This window comes from Tenrec ecaudatus, chromosome 2 (assembly GCF_050624435.1).
Source record: "Tenrec ecaudatus isolate mTenEca1 chromosome 2, mTenEca1.hap1, whole genome shotgun sequence".
Lineage (NCBI taxonomy): Eukaryota > Metazoa > Chordata > Mammalia > Afrosoricida > Tenrecidae > Tenrec > Tenrec ecaudatus.
In genome coordinates this window covers 241,643,367-241,658,583 of record NC_134531.1, presented here as the reverse complement: position 1 = coordinate 241,658,583, position 15,217 = coordinate 241,643,367, and the positions used below count along the sequence as shown (strand labels likewise).

Sequence of the window (15,217 nt, the reverse complement as noted above, 5' to 3'; positions counted from 1 at the left end):
TTATACCTTTCTAAATGTCTTTTGCCTCCTAGTTCTTTCCTCTATTTCCTTTTACTTTCCTCCTCTCTCACTATCATGTTAGCCCTTCATTCAGCTCTCAGTAATATTCCTCTCAGCCACATTGAACTTAATCAAACTCTACCAGGCATTCTACACCCTCCTTGCCATCAATTGTAGATCCCTTATTGTTCCCTTGTCCCTGAGTTTGTTGGCCCCCACACTCCTTTTCCCCCACCTCCTCCACTCCCATGTCCCGCCAGAACCTTCAGTCCTGTTGTTTTCTTTTCAGGATAGTTTGTTCTGTCTACCTTATATAGACAGACATAGAGAAAGGGAAAAGAAAAAAAGAGCCTATAAATAGTTCCAGGTCTGTCTGCTGACCTTTATGAATGTTTTCCAATTATGTCTGAGAGGAGCCAAGCCCTCCCCTGAGTCAGAAGTCTCTTTTTGGGAATCCTCAGGGACTTCCTAACTTTGCTCCCCTTGCTGCTGCATTGTGCTCCCTTCGTGTTTTGCCCCACTGTGGGGGAGTCGGACCAGGTGCACTTTCTGCACTGTCACCAGAGCTGCCCCCTGCAGTGCTGTGGGTTAGCAAGGGGACATTGTGTCTCATGGTGGGACCGGTCCTACAGTTCTCTCGGGGCATTGGCTGCTTCACATAGGGATATTGTCCTTGGGGCTTGCTGGCTTGTTGGGCTGTGATGAGGTTCTCTCTCTCTCTCTCTCTCTCTCTCTCTCTCTCTCTCTCTCTCTCTCTCTCTCTCTCTCTCTCTCTCTCTCTCTCTCTCTCTCTCTCTCTCAGCTTGATCCTGTGTGGTTTGGACACTCTCCCCTGATATGTCTTCAGTTCTGTCCTATGTAGTACATTCTTCTGGGGAGGGGGTACGCATAGCTCAGTTTGGGACTGGTCCTGGATTTGCTCTGTTTTTTTTTTGTTTGTTTGTTTGCTGCTCCTTGCCCGTATGTTACCCTCAAGGCTTGGTGTACCGGGATGAGGTCTGATCCCTCTCTACTTTTCTGTGGATATATCAATAATACCCTCCATATGGGTGGACTAGTGCCCCGTTCCCCCATCACTCTAGTCTTTCCCCCCTCCTTTTTAGTTGGATGCCACATGCTTCCCCGGGTTGAATCTGACCCCTGCTAGAGTGCCTGGACCTCAACACAGGAATTATTCATTACGTAGCTTATTCTCTATGCCTGTGTCAGACTGGGGTGACTAGAGAAATAAATCCATTGACACCCATATATGAGTAAGAGACAGCTTTATATTAAAGAGCAATTGTATATTGAAAAGAACATCCCAGGCCAGGACAGATCAAGGCCATTATCCTGATATTAGCCCATATATCCTCTACCTCTCCATAAATTCCTCCTTAGACTCACCCAGTACATGCCATGATGCCAAATGAAGGAAGAACACAGGCCAGTGGTGGATCCAGAGGCAGTGAAAGCATCTCAGTCATAGTGCAGGTCTCCAAGTGGCTCCTCCAGCTCCAGGACTCTGACTGCCAACAGCATGGCTCCATGTGACTTGTCAACAGGAATGTGTACCAGAGAGCGCATGTCCCACCTCAGGGACGAAGAGATGACTTTCCCAGAATTCTCATTAAAAGGTCATACCCATACTGAGGCATCAATGGCTATAACCTGATTGACAGGCTAGACTCCACCCCTCTACTCATTATAGCCTCATTTACATGAGGGTGTATAACTACCATAATGCCCATTATGCTTTTTTGAGCTTACCCCCAGTGAACTCCTGCTGTACTTGTTCATTTCTTCTTGGCTAACTTTGCTTAGCATAATTTTCTTCAACTCTTCCCATGAGACAATGTGCTTCATGTGTTTATCCCTGCTTTTTAGGGCTGCACAGTATTCCACTGAATGTATATAACAGAGTTTTAGGATCCATTCTTCAGTTGATGGAAATTAGAGTTGTTTCTAAATCTTTGCTATTGTGAACTGTGCCATGATGAACATTGGAGCCCAGATGTCTGGTATTGGTCTGTTTCTTACTTTTTCTGGGTATATGTCCCATACGGGGATCACTGGATCACATGGTAGCCCACTTTTCATTTGTTTTAGGTATTGCCATATCAATTTCCCTAGTGGCTGCACATACCTACATGACCACCAGCAATGGATGAGCATTCCCATCTCACTACACCATCTCCAGTAGTTGTTGCTTTCTGATTTTTTGAATTGGGCTCTCTTTGAGGGTGTTAAGTGGTATCTCCTAGTTGTTTTAATTTGCATTTCTCTTATGGCTAATAATCAGGAACATTTCCTCATGTTTCTTGGCCATTCAGATTTCCACCCTTGTGAAACTTCTGTTCAGGTCTTTTGCCCATCTCCTCTTTGGGCTATTTGTTTTTTACTTCTTGCAGGCAGGCATAGTATTATAGATTTTAGTAATAAGGCCTTTGTCTGATGTGTCATTGCTGAAGATGTTTTTCCAGTCTGTGGAATCTCTTATTACTCTCTTGGCAATGTCTTTCGATGTACACAGGTGTTTTATCTTCAGTATATCCAACTTGTCAATTAGTCCTCCCCTACTTCTGATAGCTGATGTAATACCTATGCCAAAGTTCTTAGTGTTGTCCCATTCCCTCATTGATGGTCCTAATAGTTTGGAGTTTTACCTCAAGGTCTATGATCCATGTTGAATTTATTCTTGTGCAGGTGAGGTGAGGGTTTTGATTCGTTTTTCTCTAGATGGTAGATATCCATCTCCCTGCCCCCCCAGCACCACATGTTGAAGATGGTGTTTGATTCCCATTTGATGTTTTTGGGGCCCTTATCAAAGATCAGTTATCTATATGCTCATGTTTTTATTTCTCGGTTTTCAGTTCTTTTCTATTTGTCTGAGTATTTGTTGTTTTACCAGTACCATGCTTTTTTGACCACTGTGGCTGTATAATATATGTTAATGTCAGATAAGGCAAGCCCTCCGACATTGCATTTCTTCTTGAGGAGTTCTCTGCTAATTCTAGGCTTCTTCACTTTCCCTATGAAGTTGGTATTCAGTTTTTCCAATTTCTTGATGAAAGATTTTGGTATTTGTATCAGAATAGCATTAAGCTTATATAATGCCCTGGGTAGGATTGACATCTTTACTATATTGATTATTCTGATTCATAAGCATGGGATATTCTTCCATTTCTGGAGGTCATTTGTGCTTTCTTGTAATAGTTCTCCTTGTACAAATCTTTTTCTTTTTCTTTTTTTGGTTAGGTATCTCCTTAGACATTTCAATTTGTTCTTGGCTATTAAGAAGGGTACTACCTTTTTTACCTCATCTTCCATGACTGTGTCCAATGTATATAGCAATCCAATAGACTTCGGTTTGTTGATCTTGTGTCCTGTCACTCTCTCACTTCCAGGACTCCTATTGTGGAACTTTTAAGGTTTTTCATATATAAAATCATATCATCTGTGAATAATGATAGTTTCACCTAATTCCCCAGATGAATTCCTTTAATGTCTTTCCTTTGCCTTCTATTGTTAGCTAGGACTTCCAGTATGATGTTCAATAAAAGTGGGAACAAGGGGCATTCTTGTCTGGTCCCCTTCTTCCATGGAATGTTTTCATCTTTTCTCCATTGACTACTACATTGACTGTTAGTTTTTCATATATAGTTTGTATTATATTGAGCAATTTTCCCTTTATTCCTTTCTTCTTGAGTGTCCTAACTAGGAATGGGTGTTGGATGTTGTCAAATGCTTTTTCTGGGTCAATAGATCTTATAATAAGGTTATTACCCTTTTTCTTGTCAATATGGTTAATAATGCTGATTGTTTTTGGATGTTGAACTATCCTTGCATCCCTGGAATGAATACCACGTGGTCATGATGAAGTACTCATTTTATATACTTTGGTATTTTATTGACCAATATTTTGTTAAGGATTTTTGCTTGGATGTCATTAGAAATATTGGTCTGTAGTTCTCAATTCTTGTGGGATCCTTGTCTGCTTTAGGTATCATTGTTATGCTAGCTTCATAGAATGGGTTTGGTGGTTTGTTGGCTTTTTCTGTGCTCTGGAGGAGTTTGTGTAGGATTGGTGTCAGTTTTCCTTGAGTGTTGGTTTGTGAAACCATCTAACCCAGGGGATTTTTTTTAGTTGGTTGTCCTTTGATAATCTTATCTATTTCTTCCATTGCAATAGGTCTGTTGAAGTTCTTGACATCAATCTAGAATAATCTAGAGAGGAATTGTTTTTCCAAGCATTTGTCCATGTCTTCCACGTTGTTGAATTTATTGGAGTACAGGCTTTTGTAATGCTGTGTAATTTACCTTTTAAGTTCATCAGGGTCTGTTATAAGTTCCCCTTTCATCCCTTATTTCCATTTTTTGTTGTTGCTTTAATCATTTATCAGGGGCTCATACGACTCATCACAATCTATACATACATCAATTGTGTAAAGCACATCTGTACATTCATTGCCCTCATCATTCTCAAAACATTTGCTCTCCACTTAAACACTTGGCATCATTTCCTCATTTCCACCCCCCTCCCCACTTCTTCCTTCCTCATGAGCCCTTGATAATTTATACATTATTATTTTGTCATATCTTACACTGTCCAATGTCTCCCTTGACCCACTTTTCTGTTGCCCATCCTCCAGGGAGGAGGTCACATATAGATCCTTGTAATCAGTTCCCTCTTTCCAACCCACTCTCCCTCTACCCTCCCAGTATCGCCCCTCACACACCTGGTCCTGAAGGTATCATCCACCCTGGATTCCCTGTGTTTCCAGTTCCTGTCTGTACCAGTGTACATCCTCTGGTCTAGCAAGACTTGCAAGGTAGAATTCGGATCATGATAGTGGTGGTGGGGGGAGGAAGATTTTAGGAACTAGAGGAAAGTTGTATTTTTCACCATGGCTACATGGCACCTTGACTGGCTCGTCTCCTCCCCGAGACCCCTCTGCAAGGGGATCTCCAGTGGCTGACAAATGGACTTTGGGTCTCCACTCTGCACTCTCCCACTCATTCACTATGGTAAGACCTTTTTTTGTTCTGATGATGACTTATACCTGATCCCTTTGACACCTCGTGATTGCACAGGCTGGTGTGCTTCTTCCATGTGGGCTTTGTTGCTTCTGAAATAGATGGCCACTTGTTTACTTTCAAGCCTTTAAGACCCCAGATGCTATATATTTTGATAGCCGGGCATCATTAGCTTTCTTCGGCACATTTGCTTATGCACTCATTTGTCTTCAGCAATCGTATCATGGAGGTGTGCACCCAGTGATATGATTTTTTGTTCTTTCCTTTCTTTGGGCAGGCTTGTCAACAGCCTATAGATTCCTATTAATTCTTTCAAAGACCAGCATTATGCTGTATTGATATTTGGCATCGTTTTCTTCTTTTCCCATTCATTTACCTCTGTACTGATTTTTATTATTTCTTTTCTTTTGAGATTAATAGGATTATTTTGTTGTCTCTGCACTAATAGCTGATCTTAGTGACAATGTAGTAATCAGAAATCTCTTCCTTTTTCATGTGTGCGTTAATCACTGTTAAGCTTCCTCTGATAACTGTTTTTGCTGTGTCCCATAGGTCTTGGTCCATTGTATTCTCTTTCTTGTTCATTTCCTCATTTTGCAGTAGAGAGTTATTCAACCTACAATTATTTGACCTCTTTTTCTTAACCACCCATTTTTTTATTTCCAGCCTTACAACATAATAGTCCTAGAGGAAAATATGAGTGATCTCTATGTACCTGAATTTACTTAGTCTCAATTTGTGTCCCAGCTTGTGGTCTATCTTCGAATGTGGATCATTTGTGCTTGGGAAAAAAAAGTGAATTTTTTTTGGCATTTGCTTGAAGAGATCTAAAAATAAATGTCTATAAGTTGAAGACACATAGTTGTAGCGTTTAGTTCTCTAGGCTCCTTGTTAGCTTCTTTCCCTGTGATCTGTTTTCTCAGAGATCGGTGTATTAAAGTACTGGTTCTCAGGGAGTGGTATATTTAAGTCACCTACTATGGCTGTTAAGCAACAAGGCCTTTTATGTCTCACACTATTATGCAATCTTTTCAGAATCTCTAATTAGAAAGCTTGATTAACAAACTGACCTTGTGGAAGGAACTCCAAATGCATTATCTCCATCACATCAAAAAACAAATGAGCATTGATCTTTGATTTCACTTGCTGAGTTGGTTTTTTTTTTTTTTGGCAAGATGGTGATGGTGTTTCTCACTGACTTCAATGATGTTGACTCTCAGGGTCAGAAGAATAGCACCACGTCTTGTTGTCAGTAAGGATATTGGGAAGAATGTCTAGGTGGATTCGGAGCTGTTCTTAGAAAGCATGCATGTTTCCACTCAACGTTCTTTTTCCTTGTCTGTCAGAATGCGAGGCACAAATTTCACAGTAACCATCTCATCCCAAATCTTCCACTAAAATCCGCTGAACCAAGCTCCAATATAGTCAAAATAACTTCCCCATCTCTTCAATGGCCCATTGTGGGGCTTTGAGCACAAGTACGTAAATTTTGTTTTCATCTGTCCAGGAAGTTTACTGATGTCTAGAATGAGTTTTGTCATCAATCAACATTTTACCTATTTTGAAATGAGAAAAACACTCATACATTTGAGTTTTTCCCATAGTGCTGTCCTTATAAACTGTGTTCAACATCACAACAGTTTCTGCGGCACTTCTTCCAAGCAGGAAACAAATTTCACAGCCACATGTTATTCTCTTAAATCAGTGATCACAAAAAGCAAGGTTCGAGTGCAACTGCTATTATGAAAAATTCACTGTGACCAGAGAGAACTACATCAGGCAACACCACATGATGCACTAATTCAGAGTGAGTTGCTCAATGTTCTCTTATTGGGAAAAAAATGTGTACTACAAAAGCTCATCCCAGCAGAGTTTTCACCCCCTTTTTTGGTGTGTGTACCTCCTCATATGCTAACTGACAATAAGGAGTTGGCTCATCTGACTTTGTGTCTGGAAATTCTAAAATCAGTAAAGCAAGCTGACAGGTTGAAAACTCAGGGAATATTCTCCGTTATGATCTTGAAGCAAAATTACTATGCCATTGAGATAATTTAGTTTTAGCCCTTAAGCCCTTCAGTTAATTGAATACTTAGAGTCCACTGATTGTGATTGCTAATAACATGTATATAACACCTTCAAAAGCACTTTAAAAAATTCAGTTAGACTGGTGTTTGACCAGGGTTGGGCACTGTAGCCTAACTAAGTGAACAAACAAAGTGAATCATCACAGTAAATATATTTAATCCTAATAAAAATAAAGGGAGCTAAAATTTTGAGACCTTAAGTTATTTTTCTAAGCTGAATATCTAAAATGTCAGAGAACCAGGATCCAATTCAAATATCAATATATTTGATGTTCGTTCTTTGCACAATGAATCACTCCTTGTTCCAAGCTCTGAAATTACCCTGGCACAGGAAATGGTGGGAAAAGCGATAGAGGTAGGAAAAAACAGGATGCACTCTTTTAGGATAGTAAATTTAATCTATGTTGTGTTGGCCTTTAGTAATGTGAAAAGTGTGTGATACCAGTTATATTGCTTATTGGGATATGTGCATTTTTCATGTTTATTTAGAATTATTTTTATATTTTCTTTATTTCCTTAATGGTACTGACACATTAAATATGATCTGAAAGCCAATTTCCCACATCAATATATAATTTAATTTGGGGTGAGATGCAGAAGCATGCTTGATTTGTGCATCTATCACCAAAGTTTCTTTGCATGACAGATGCAGTGAATAATTGCTGTTCTTAAGTGCCTTCAATTCACTTCTTCCTCACAGTAATCCTATGGAGCAATAAAATACGCTATCCTCACAATGGCTTTCAGGTGTGAACCCATTTTTGCAGCCACTGTTAATCTATCTCATCCATCATCTTCCTCTTTTTTCCTGGGTCTAGTCTTTTCTGATAACGTGTCCAAAGTATATGAGACAAAGATGGCTTTTCTTCATTTCTAAGGAGCATTTTGGTTGTACTCCTTCCAATACTCTTGTATTTCCTTTTGGCAGTCCATGGTACTTTCATAATTCTTCACAAAACAATAATTAAAATGTATCAATTCATATTCAGCCTTATATTTTCATTTTATAGATTTTATATGCATATGAGGCTGTTTAAATAGCTTGGCACGGGTCAGGCACTCAGCAGAATACCATAAGTCATTTAGGTAGCATAATAGCCCATTGCACAAGGCGTTATAAGAGGCAAAGTAACTCTACCAAACTAAGAATGTGACTGGATAAATGAACTTATAAAAACTATAAGGCATCATGCAAAAAATGGATATATATATGTATATATATGTGTGTTTGTCTGTGTGTGTGTATATGTGTGTGTATATATATATATATATATATATATATATATATATATATATATATATATATATACTATATTGAATGAAGGGAGAAGCGCAGAGTGGAGACCCAAGGCCCAAGTGTCAGCCACTGGAGATCCCATCACAGAGGGGTTTAGGAGAGGAGATGGATCAGTCAGGGTGCGAGGTAGTACCGATGAAGAACACAGCTTTCCCCCAGATCCTGCATGCTTCCTCCCGCCAACTACCATGATCCGAATTCTCCCTTGCAAGACTGGATAGGGCAGAGGTTGTACACTGGTGCATATGGGGGCTGGAGGCACAGGGAATCCAGGGTGGATGATACCTTCAGGACCAAGGGTGTGAGGGGCGATGCTGGGAGAGTGGAGGGTGAGTGGGTTGGAAAGGGGGAACTGATTACAAGAATTCACATGTGAACTCCTCCCTGGGAGATGGACGGCAGAGAAGGGGCGGGGGAGGGAGACTCCTGATAAGGCAAGATATGACAAAATTACCAAGGGCACATGAGGGAGGGGGGAGGTGGGAGGGAGGGGGAAAAAAGAGAATCTGATGCAAAGGGCTTAAGTGGAGAGCAAATGCTTTGAGAATGATTGGGGCAGGGAATGTGCAGAGATGCTTTATACAATTGATGTATGTATATGTATGGATTATGATGAGTTGTATGAGCCCCTAATAAAATGTTTTTTAAAAATTTAAAATTAATGGGAATTCTAGGACACATAATTATGCCAATGTGGAACATGTACATAAATTAAGAGGCAGTTGTTTGACCAATACAAAATAAAACTCTATGGCTCTGAATTAAAAAAAAAAAAGTTTCAGGGTACTTCCTTTCTCTGTATTTATTCGAGCTGTATGGTGAGCCGATAATCCAAGAACATGGAATATATGAAGAAAAATATAATATCAGGTTTCCAGGAAGATTCATTAGTGACCTGTGAGATATATATGGCACACTCTTACTTATTGAAAATTAAAACAACTTGAAGCATTTACTGATGAAGGTCAAGACTACAACCTCAGGTATGGGTTACGTCATATGAAGATGAAGAAAATAATTCTCATAACTGGACTGATGAATAAAATTATGGCAAATTACAAAGAAATTGAAGTTGATAGTGATTTCAATCCACTTTGAAAAACAATACGTGTCCAAAAAAGCAGCAGTCAATAAATTGAATAACATAACATATTGAAAAAATCCTGCTGCATAATGCCTCCTTAGAACTTTCTAAAAGAAAGGTGTCACTTTGATGACCAAGATGCACTTGATTCATGCTGTGTTCTTCTCAAGGGCCTCGCATGCACGTGAAAATTGAACAGACAGAAAAATTATGCATTCAAATTGAAGCACTGGTGAAGAATATTAAATATATTGTGTTCTGCTTGAAGAAAAAAAGTTGGTCTTTGGATAAATACAATCAAAAAGTGTCTTAGAAGCAAAGGTGGAGAGGAAGAGGAAGCCCTGAGGGGTCAAAAGAAATACAAAAGCAAAGGCTCTTGTCTTATTCTGACTCCCTCCATTTTGGTTTGCAAAGAACGAGTGGCCTTTGCCGTGGCGTTTAGGGGTAGGCACCACTGAGGTGAGAGGCTCGCCTCCCGCGCACCGGTAGTTCCATTATGGAGGGAGGGGATGATGGTAACCTTGTTATGAAAAAAAGTTTGTGTCTGAGGCGGAACTAGACGAACGGCGCAAAAGGAGGCAAGAAGAATGGGGAAAAGTTCGAAAACCCGAGGATCCAGAAGAATGCCCGGAGGAGGTGTATGACACTCGGTCTCTGTATGAAAGGCTACAGGAACAGAAGGACAAGAAGCAGCAGGAGTATGAAGAGCAGTTCAAATTCAAAAATATGGTAAGAGGCTTAGATGAGGATGAGACCAACTTCCTGGATGAGGTGTCTCGCCAGCAGGAGCTCCTGGAAAGGCAGCGGCGAGAAGAAGAACTGCAGGAGCTGAAGGAGTACAGGAGTAGTCTCAACAAGGTTGGCATGTCTGCAGAAAACAAGAAAGACGTGGAGAAGAAACCGGCAGTGAAGCCTATCGAAGGCAAGGCCAAATTCTCCCAGGCGAAGCTGCTGGCCGGGGCTGTGAAGCACAAGAGCTCAGAGAGTGGCAACAGTGTAAAAAGACTGAAACCAGATCCTGACCCGGATGACAAGAATCAAGAAGCCCCGCCCTGCGTGTCACTCGGAAGCCCTTCCCTGAGCGGCCTCTCCCTCCACTGCCCCTCGGCGGCCATCTGCATCAGCATCCTCCCGGGACTGGGCGCCTACTCGGGGAGCAGCGACTCGGAGTCCAGCTCAGACAGCGAGGGCACCATCAATGCCACAGGGAAGATTGTCTCCTCCATCTTCCGGACCAACACCTTCCTCGAGGCCCCCTAGCTCCCTGCCCGCCCGACCCCAGGAGGGGATTCTCATTGCCAGTCGAGTGGACGACGTCTTCTGCCCATGGGCCTCACCTCCCTTGCCTGCTTCCTGTGCGGTATAGCATCGCCAAGCCAGTCTAAACATGAGGCAGAGTTCACCTGTGGGGGGGAAAAAAAAAGAAGCAAAGGTGGTAAGAATTTTGGCTCAATTATTTTGGAAATGTCATTCTGAAAAGACCAATTGCTAGAAAATTGTACCATGTCTGGTAACAATTGGAAGGTTGGTAAAGGCAAGGGAGGTCTCTGGAGAGCGATATTGACACGAAGGTGAAACAATGGATTCAGACACAGGAGCATTCCGAGGGATGGCAAAGGAATGGCTGCTCTGTGAATACCACTTCATCTATTTGCATAAGGTCACTATGACATATTGTTAGGCAACAAATGACTGCAGCAAGTCATTAAACTTCCTGTCAAAGAATCTTGCTTCCTGGCATGAGAAATATGTGCAATATGCCTATAAAACAGCTTAAAAGGTGGTGACAATTTTTACAATTGTAATAATAATAAATAAATGCATCTTGTAAATATAGAGAGCACCTTAGTGAAGCATGAGACAACTTATGGGAAAGAGGGGCGAGGGTTTTAAAAAGATAGTATAGAACTAAGACAATTTGAGATGGATCATTTTGATAAATTATTGAAATTTTCTTCATCATGTTTCAAACTAAATGTTACATTTAGAACTCATACATTTTAATCAAAGCCTACTTATATGACAAGATTGCTATCTATGTCATGTTATTTGGTTTTCTACACATGAAATATATTTTGATTTAAATACATATACTTATTGGTAGAATTGTGTGTATATGTGTCTGTGTTTCCTTTTTTAACAATGGGATTCAGAATCTTCTGGCGGAAAAATTTCACATTCATATTAGACATCTGCATTGAATACAATATGAGCTATTTGGATGTGAAAAAGAAATATATTTTTTCAATGGGGGTTATTGGATCGGCATAATTTTTAGTTGAGATTATTTCACTCAAAAATAAAATGTATCAAGTAGAAAAGTGCACCAAACACAAAGGGAGAAAATCAAGGTTAAAAAAGTGATGGAGTTAAACCTAGAAAGATGAATTTCGGAAAATCATATAGTCTTGAAATTTATTTGGTAAGTAAAGATAAAAACTTCTCTTTTATGTGCTATGTGGTCACTTAGTTATTGCTGTGTCTTAAGAATTATTTAGTGTAAATGTATAAAATAAAATGAAAGATAGATATTAAATATATGAATTATGATTATGGATCTATTTCAATAGCCCTTTCGAACACATGAAAAAATCATGCAGAAATAGAATGGACATCAATTAAAAAAAGACAAGACAAACTGAGATTCAAGTTTTCTGAGGGTCTACAGAAGTGGGAAACACAACACATGATTGAGTTTCATTTGAGTTATGTAAATGACGAAGATATGTTGGAAATTGAGATTTGGAGGTATCATAATGCAACTTTGAATTTGATGTATTCATATAGCTTCCCTCTGGGTATTTTAAAATCTTGAGCAAAGCTAGGGTTTCAAAGGGAGATTTCTTGGCCATCATCATGGACATGATGAATAAGACATATCTATCATTAGAGGGCTCTCCCTTGAGAATGTGTAGAAAGAGGAAGGAAAATAGTGATATAATATTGGCAGGAGCGAAATATCCAAAGAAAGAAGGAAAGGCTGTGAGTATTATAAAGCAACATTGACTCTGGCCCATAAGAAGCCATTGATGGCAATTTACCAGGTATTATTTATCTATTGTTAACATAACTAAGCTTCGGTTATAACTTGAATGCTCTCACATTCTACATTGAACAGACCATATGATACGGAGTAAATACTGAAGGTTATTTTTAAAACTTTAAATAACATAGAGATAACAGGAACATTTTTGTTTAAAAAATAAACCAAGCATGAAAAAAAAGAAATAAAAAATGCAATGGAAAATAAAAACTTACTCAGAAAGGACCTACTCAGAAAAATGTCATTGAAAGATGAATGAACAAGGAACTTCTTTTGGAAGATAAATTTTAGAATTTTAGGGACAGCATTGTCCTGGGGGAGATACCATATTTGCAGGAACTCAACTCATGGGTAGAATCTTCTCTGCTCTGGGCAGAAATAATTCATTGGGTTCCCTCATGAAAAAAGTACTTTCCATGCCAACCCATGAGATTTATCTTAATTAATTATATGTCATCAGTCAACATGCTAATTGACTTACTGTTTATATACTTCAAATAAAACATAAATATCACAGAGTACCACACTGGTATCCTTTACTATTATTTAATAAGTTGGTGTTTTAATTATACATCTATTTTGTGAATATTTAGCTAGTCATTTCACCATATTTTTGGGAGTAATTATAAAGCCCATTTTCTGACCTGAACATTTTAAAACTGGAATCAATGAAAAGACAAATACATCTGGGTAACATCATCCAGAAATGCTAGGTTTCTTCCCACTTTACTCCTTTTTTTCCTTTCAAAACCATTTTATTGGGAGGTAATACAGTAACCATGTCATTACATAGTTCAATCATAGCAAGCAGTACAATTATACAATTGCTACCACAATTAGTTTCAAAACACTCTTTTTCTTGAACTACTTGATGTCAGCTCCCCTTTACCCACCTACCCCCACTCCCCCACTTACCTCTGAATAACCTTTATTCTAGTTGTTGTCTCTGTGGGTTCATCAATCCTAGGTTTCATATGCTGAAAAACAGATAAACATATAACACATATTCAAGAGTTAACCTCAATATGAAACACACACACACACAAATTATGTTGAAAATCAGATCAGGCCCAATGCATATTGGGTGGGGGTGTGATTAACTCACAAGATTTTAACTATTCAAGTCAGGATTATAATTTTTATTGTTTTTCTCCTATAAAAATCCATTTTTTCATTGACTTTCTACTTTAAGAATGTTCAAATCTAGAGATGTCTGGGGTTCAAACAGTCTCATCTTATTAAACATATACACAGATCTGCAAGGGAAATCATAAATTATATGGTTTTCTGGCAACAATATGCAGACAATAAGACCTGGCTCCTTACTTAAATCAGTGTGCAGTAACACAGTTGACAGATTGACCAGGATCTGCTTTGCATTTGATGGTCACAGAAAGCTTAAGTGCTTTGTGCATTTTTATGATATGGATGCCCTGAGATGTGTGATACCAAGTAGTACAAAGAGGTTTAGAATAGAAATATAATTGAGCTGTGGCTAATTTCTTTGAAATCATAGGCTTCAGGAATTATGACAGGTCAATGAATTTTACACCTTTTCATTGCATATTTGTGTCCATTTCAGTGGCTAGAGTTGATTTACTTTTAGTAAACCCTAAAGTAAACCATGTTATGAATAAACTGATACTTATATAAATACATAATAAAATATTTGTCATTGCACTAAGCGCTAACAGTATATTTTCCAGGTTAAGCATCCCTAAGTTACTTCATACATACTGAGCAATAAAGAAAGAGGAACACTGCATATATATATATATATATATATATATATATATATATATATATATATATATATTACTCTACCTATAAATTTTTTTATCTATCTACTTTGATACACCTGGCTATTCTTAGATAGATAGACAGATGGGATGGATTTGGTTGGTGAAGTACATTTCAATTCCTAACTGCCTGATAAACAGCAGAATATACCTCGTCCGGCCTCATTCTCACAATTATCGCTATATTTGAGGCGCTTTGTTTCAGGTGGGGTATTTTACTTTTTCACTGATCCTTTGTTTATTATGGATGGTATCCTTTTCAAAGGACTAGTCCCTCCTGATAATCTGTCAAAGTAATTCACTCCTGAAGAATAGTATAACTACACTTCTAAAGTTTCTTTGTTCTTTGAGAGGGTCATAGTTGTGATGTTAGGTTTTGTGTCAGCTTGGCACAGTCAGAATTCTCAGTAGTTTTGCAGTTGAGGCCTCCCCATGTGATCTAATATAATGTAATTGACCCGATGGTGTGATCTACTGTGAGCATTCAAGCAGTTATGGCAAGATCAGGGTGGAGCACTAAGCGCTAATCAGGTCACAGCCCTGATGCAATTGAAAGGAAGTTTCACTGGGGCATGGCTTACTCCTATACATATAAAGTGGCAGTGTGGAAGCTAGCTCTCTTCTGACGTGTTGGGGTTTAGTAATTCCTCGCTGCTACATTGCCCTAGATTGAGCCCCACTAGGCATCCTCTGACCTTCCTTCTAATGATTTTAGTTCACTTGTTGTTCCCTTGTCTCTGTGTTGGTTCTCCTTCCCCTTCCTTTTTCCCACCTCCCTTTCTCCCATATCCCCCCGGAACTATTGGTCCCATTCATTTCATCTCTGAATTATTTATCCCACCTATCTTCTCTAGATAGACATGCAGATACATTAACAAGTGCAAAAATCAGGAA

The 15,217-nt window shown here is 39.1% G+C and overlaps 1 pseudogene; it reads left to right on the top strand.

Moving 5' to 3' along the window:
- The first annotated feature begins 9,962 nt into the window (after positions 1 to 9,962).
- LOC142441410 (PSME3-interacting protein pseudogene) lies at positions 9,963 to 10,778 on the top strand (annotated as a pseudogene).
- Positions 10,779 to 15,217: the final 4,439 nt, after the last annotated feature.